At 33.1% G+C, this 7,171-nt stretch overlaps 1 pseudogene; it reads left to right on the top strand.

Moving 5' to 3' along the window:
• Window positions 1-1,761: 1,761 nt before the first annotated feature.
• On the top strand, window positions 1,762-5,907 carry LOC145640150 (uncharacterized; annotated as a pseudogene).
• Window positions 5,908-7,171: the final 1,264 nt, after the last annotated feature.

Here is a 7,171-nt window from a genome sequence, read left to right as displayed (position 1 = left end):
AAAAGATCTTTCCAACGATATATTATAAGCCAAATTCCGAGGAATAATGAGGAAGTTATGGCCAAAATACTGAACCGGGCTCGGTTTGGTACTTATATGCGGCCCAATGATATAGAGGAGGGCCTATTATTAATTATCATTCCTAAAGCTATTAGGATTGATTATAGTCTTCTAGAATCATCTAGAAGGTTTTTTTTTATCCTAGTAGGATTAGGATTGATAATTATGTTTTAGAGTTTTACTTGGAATAAAATTAATGTTTTTACAAAAATACGATTTTACCCTTAAACACATATTCTACGACTCAAAATTTTATTTCGTGTGGAAAACATGTTAAATTTCATTGCATCTCCAAGTTCGTCTCCTGGCGACGAGCTTTGTCGTTGACGACAAGATGTATTTTATTCCTTTTCGAACTCTAAGTCTTTTCTATCAATTCCTGACTATTTTTCTTATAAATAAGGTCCTTGGACCTCCGTTTTCAAGAATCAACTCTCATCAACCAATTCCAACCATAATTCTCTAATTCTTTTCTCTCTCTATGCGAAAGCTTATTCTCTCTCCCTCTTTCTAGCCTAGCCTTTTACAAACACAATTTCGCATTCATTAGCATTAGAAACACCTAGCCAAGTTCGAAGTTGCCTTCACCCTAGACATGAAAGGTTTGATATTTCTGAGAGTTTGGTCCCAAATCTCTATTTCAGTTATTTAATTTAATTATTGTTTTGGTTTATTATTTTCCTTGAAGTTACTAACGCGTGTATTTTGTTATTAAAAGAGGTACGAGACATCGAAGTAAGTAATTTAATTGTTATATTGATATTATGATATAGAGACCATGCTTAGATTGTTATTTTGATTCCTAATATCATGTTAGGATGTGTTTATTGCTTCCTAGGTATCATGTTTATGGTAATAATTACATTTCTAATATCAACTATGATTTCTATCATGCTTCCTATTTTCTTTCCTAATATCATGTTAGTATCGTGTTAGGCTAAAGCTTTGATCTTTGATGTTTAGTGACATGCTAGGATTTGTTATTAATCTTGTTAGTATCATGCCTAGGATCTTGCTAATAATGTTATGCTTTAACATGGTTATTTTAATTATGATTGTTATTTAAATTATGATTATTATTATAATGATTATTATGTTGCTTGATATGTTATTGTTGTTATTGCTTGATCACGCCTTTATGCATGTTTAAATGGAATTTGTACTTGTAATCACACTTAATAAGATAATTAATAATCTTGTTTAGGTTAATTTGATTATAATTCAAGTGATCGCCAATAATAATTTTGTTTGTGCATTAATATTCAACCAACATAGATTAAATAGGTTTAGGGTAAACCTATTGATTGTATGTTAGTCAGAAAGTGGACATGAATACGAGAAGAATAAAGTAGAGGCCTATTTTTAGGGCAGATTCAATATCTTTTAGGTTGGATTTGTACCTTCATTCCCGAACTTCTAGTCATGGTTCTGATCCAGACCTATTAATGATCTCCTAGATCGTTTAGAGGTTTAACTTTCAACCTGTGAACGGTTTACAAGTTCCTAAAACTTGTTGGCGACTCTTTTACTCTAGCTTCCTTCCCATTGGATGCCACCATGCTTAAGTGAATGATCATAGTGGGGCTCAAGTGTGGGATGCTTGAAATATTCCCTACACCTACAAATATGTTTATAAAATCTCAAGAATACGTTTGGTTAACTATGAAGTTTTATTCGAAATAATATTGCATTTGTAGTTAAATGCTGCAAGAGATGGTTGTTTAAATCACCAACTTGGCATCCTAGGTTCCTATCAAGTTTTCATTAGGGTTATCAATTATACTGAAGTTCATTACCTGCAATTATCATACCTTCATTAATTAGCATGGGTTGTTTATACTATACTTCATATTATTGTACTATGTTGGTGTTGGGTTTGTTATCCAACACCAACCTTTGTTGACTTTGGTTGGTTGATTGTTTGCAATTGTTCATAAGTTTATAATGGAATGAAGCAATGGAAACCTCATTTCATGGTTAACAAAAATAGTCATTATTGATGGAAAATCATCATGCTTCTTTCCCCTTGGTTATTCATATTTTGATTATTTTCCCCCCAATTATCAAGATTTGTCAATTTTTTTTTTTTGTACTGTCACAAATATACCTTAAGTTAATTTCTTACTCATGTTCATATGCTCAATTTCCATCCACTAATTCTTGGTTGTGCATGCTTAGTTCAGATGTAGTGCTTTACTTCAATTTCAACTGGCTTGTATTTGAATCTATGATCTTGCTTCCATCTGCCTCCAGTTGTCCTACACTACACTCTTACCTCTTTCATCAACATTTATTAGGTGAAAGCTTATGTTGTTTGCGGCTCAGCAGAGAAGGCAAAAGATCCAATATTTGGGTTGCCAAAGGATAGTAGTTCTCAAGCTTCTGATGACATGTTTAGGGGAATTCCTCGTAACATTTTGTATTAATATCATAAATTTATGGCCATGATAATCATTTTGGTGCATTGGTGGCCTAACTTCACTTTATACAGAAATTGAAGAGTGATTAATTGCAGGGTTTACCCATATACATATTATTTTGTACAATGATAGATGGTTTTGTGTTGAAAGTGGAAGTATTGATAAACCTTCAGTCATGCTCATTCATGGTTTTCCATCACAGGTGTGTCTTATTAGTTTACTCTTCCTTTTTTGCAATTATTTCTTAATGAGTGTTGAACCGCTGATGTATGTTTCAAAGTGTAATACTGTCAAACATTAATGACTCATACCAATTGTTTCTTGTTCATACTAGCTACATTGATCTTTGAATAATCTTACAAGTCACAGTTAGCATTGATTTAACAAGATTCAGATGGTATGCTAAAATGATTTCACAACACAACACTCGAAATATGATAGCATTTGATGCAGCTACATTTTATCTTAGGCAAGGATTCATTATTGTAATCGGAATCATCATATCTAATTGAGTGCATGATTCCAACAGGCTTACTCATATTGCAAAGTTCTTCCAATACTTTCCAAGGACTACCATGTCATTTCTTTTGATTGGCTAGGTAATATGTTTTCTATCATAAATCATCAACACTTTCAACTTTTCTATCCTGTGGTAATATGTGATACGCAGATCTCCTTTTGGTATAGTAATATTTATCACAAGTTTAATAGATTTTTTGAGGTAAAGGAGAATAATATATTTGTGTTGCTATTCCACACCCTTGCAAGATTTGGATTTTCAGGTAAGCCACAACTTGAATATTGGTTTTGATTACACAATGGAAAGTGATTTTATTTTACCAAATTAAATGGTGGATCAAAGCAATTGTATGCAATGTTTCTTGGGTATCATTAGCATAACAAATATATTAATTTAGGAAAAATTGTAAAAAAAAATACAAACTTTCACTCGTCCTCTAAAAACAAATCGAATTTTCAATTTTTTCTAAATAATACAAACTTTAGAGAGTATCCGTTTTAAACAAGTTATGATCGGTTAGTTACTTGTTTAATAGGTACATGAGAAACTTGTCATTATTTCATTGGTTTGATAATTTAATTTACTTTTGTTTTTTATTAAATGTTTTTATTTTTTAAAAGATTTAAACTTTATTATTATTATAAAAAAAAAAACTCCCCACCAGCCGCCCTTTCTGATCCCCTTCTTGCCCATCCCCTTTCCTAGCGGCTCCCGGTCCTTCGGCAATCTTCTACAAGCGCCTCTACCCCTTCCTTTGCGTCGTCTACCCCATTTCCAGCATTCCCATCTCTCTCCCTCGCTTTTGCGACTCATACCCACAAAAAACAAACCCAAGAGACCCCCCTCCCGTAGTCCCGCCCTACGAAAACCCTAAATATCCACAATGTTGTGGTATTAAATCCAGCAGACCAGCACTACTACAACCCGAAGCAAATCAATATAACAATAATTCTCAACCAACCCAGAAATCATAGTATTCCACAAAATTGTATCTCTTTTATTTATTTCATCAAACACCTTATATGCATACCTAATCTTGGACAAATTAAGATACAATCCAACAACAATAGACCCAACAAGAAGATTATAAGCATGGTGAATGGATCCAATGTCGCAGAGTTTTTGAGTGAGCTTAGAGATTGTAATAAAGTCGGTGTTAAAAGCGTTAAGAATGATTTGAGTGTGGATTTGTTTGAGTTTGTGAGTGTTGTTTATTTAGAGATTAGTTTGAGGGATGAGGAGGATTGGGGATGTCGAAATAAAGGTCGGTGGCACAGGGGAGGGGATTGAGGCGCCAACAATGGATCGCCGGAGGGTAAGATGCCACTGAGGAAGGGGATGGATACGGAGTGGTGGCTGCTGGCGGTGGGGAGGATTGATGAGTGATTTTTATTTTATAATTGTTAGGTTTAAGTGTTAATTATGCGTTAATTAAATTACTTAAATTAATTTATTAAAAAAAGTTTACCGGTTTTTTAGGTTGTAGGTAAAATGTCTTGTTTAAAACGGATACCCTCCAAAGTTTTTGTTATTTAGAAAAAAATCGAAAGTTTGACTTGTTTTTAGCGGACGGGTGAAAGTTTGTATTATTTTAGACAATTTTCCATTAATTTATGAACATCACATTACTAATATATGGTGCTATTACAGAATATACTACATCCTTGAAAACTCTGATTGATGATCTGGTTCCGAATAAGGTTTCACTTGTTGTACATGTACTCATTCTCTTCTTTTACAGTTCCGATTTTAGTGATTTCTGCAATGACATTCAATGGGTTGTAAACTGCAGGGATACTTCTCACCAGTGGTTGTGAAATATGATTTTGATCATCAGGATAAAGTCAATGATTTCATCCAAATTAATCCACATGTATGTTTCTCGAATTTTCTCTATTGTTAAAAAAAGAAAAAAAAAAACAAAACCTTGTGTCAAGCTCAAACTTCTTAGAGAATGGTGTGTTTGTTTCCAAACTCTAACTGATGCTCGAATAAGTAAATAGGATTCTACTACTACCAAATATGTTCTAGATTCATGTTGAAATATAAAAAGTATTTCCTTACATTCCAAGTAAAAGTTTGACATTCTTCCTATCTTTCAATCTACTAAAGATAACTCCAAAGCACGCCAATGTCATCGTCATTGTCCATATTCAATAACTTTCTGCTTGGGGAGATTTTTTCTAAGGTACAAATTTAGTTAGTTGGCTTTGCTTTATTTTTGGATTTTCTTTAAATTTTCATGTTAAACGACTACTTTAGCTTGGTCAGCAAGTATATGTCACGATGATGGTGCAATTTTTTTTTTTTTTTTTTTGCTGCTCATCTAGGATCCTCTCAGAGCAAGTGACAAAGAATTGACTAGTTCTGGTTCATACAAAATGAAGGAAGATGATGCTATGGTTTATAGAAGCCCCTATCTCACATCAAGATCGTCTGGTTTTGCACTAAATGAGTCAGCAAATCTATGAAAAAGCAGTTAAAGGTTAAAGTTATTTTTGCTCAATTTCTTTGGTGTCTGAAAAAAGGGGGAAGATAATTAGAGAGAAATTTTTGCACACTCATGTAGTGTAGTGTTGCATGACAGGATTATGTTCAGGAGTCAAGGAATCCTCACGAATGAAAACTGGAAAGTCCGCACAACTGTTTGGTGGGGTCAAAGGGATCAATGGCTAAACTATGATGGTGTCAAAGATTTCTGCAAAGATTGTTATCACAAATTGGTTGAACTCCCTATGGTATTGACTCTCTTCCTACTTAGACATGCCTGTAATTGTGTTCATTTGCTTGAAACGTTGAACGTTGTGATTAACAATCTTTTCATCTCCTTTTCAGGCAAGGCATCATGTACATGAAGACATTGGTGAAGAGCTTGGGAATATTATTGTTGGGCTGCTCAGTAAATAGAGACGTATATAGTACTTGCATTTTATTGAAGGTTTAATATGATATTCTTGCTGATCAGGAAAAATAGTTCTTGCTAAAACAATGTAATGTAGTAATTTAAATGACAAGCAGAAATGTTTTTACTCCTTAGTACGTAAAATGATTGGATGATTTAGCTCAATCATTCTACTTAATATAATGATAAGAATTTCCAATCCTTATTTCTTTTTAATAGCTAGGAAACTATAATTTCACAAAAAATCTATAGGAGGCGAGGCTACAAAATAGGGTGATGAGCATGTTATCTGCATTGGTTTGTTTGCTTCCTTCCTGATGCTAAGATTGCTAAATGTTTCTGGAATATTATTCATTTTCATCAGAATAAAAAATGATCGAAGATTTACTGCAAGAGTAAAATTAAGAAGAATGTAAGAAGGATATTGAAAAAATAAAAGAAGTTCCTATATAGTACTATAATCGGTTAGGATAAATTACAAAGTATGAATGGTATTACAACTTTACATATTTTTCCTTGTCTAGGTAAAGAAAGAAAAAATCATCAAACAAAACCTCAATCTGCTTGTCTGACATATATGCAGCAGTAGGATAAGCTATTTGGAAAACTAACTAATGCTCAACATAGGATGTGTGTTACTCTTACTTCTATTACATCATCTTCACATAATTTAATCAAAATAATAAGATTGTTGTGATGAAAGACATGAATCAGCAATTTTTCTTCATAATTCGTTGAAATGGATCGGATCTGTCTTGCAATTGTCATCTTTTACTGATTTCTTCCATCTATTCTTGAATTTCTTTACATCTGTCAGTGACTGTTTTCGCACTTGCAGAAGAATGGTTTCAAATTAACCATCACCTTAATTGAAACAATCTGACTAAAAGTACACCAAACATACTTAGAAATATTCTTGCATATTCTTATTCATGTCTTCCTTAGGAGCACCTATCTTAGATTCATTTAATAACACACTTTCAAGGGGATTATAAGTAGTATGCAAAGGGGAGTGAGAAAATTCATTGAACACATTATCAAGAACATCAACTCTAAAACATTCACCACTTGAAGAAGGTTGTTGTATGACACTATTCAAATCAAATTTAATTGAGTCCTTGTTAATTTTTAGGGTCATCTTACCCTCCTTCACATCAATTATTGCTCTAGAAGTAGCTAGGAGTGGTCTACTAAAAATTATAGGAATCCTCTCATCCTCATCCATCTCTAGCACATAAAAGTCTACTAGACACGTGAACTTTCCAATCT

This window comes from Chenopodium album, chromosome 7 (genome assembly GCF_948465745.1).
Source record: "Chenopodium album chromosome 7, dcCheAlbu1.1, whole genome shotgun sequence".
Taxonomy (NCBI): Eukaryota; Viridiplantae; Streptophyta; class Magnoliopsida; order Caryophyllales; family Amaranthaceae; genus Chenopodium; species Chenopodium album.
The sequence above is the reverse complement of the archived record's forward strand: the minus strand, read 5'-3'. Positions and strand labels throughout refer to the sequence as shown.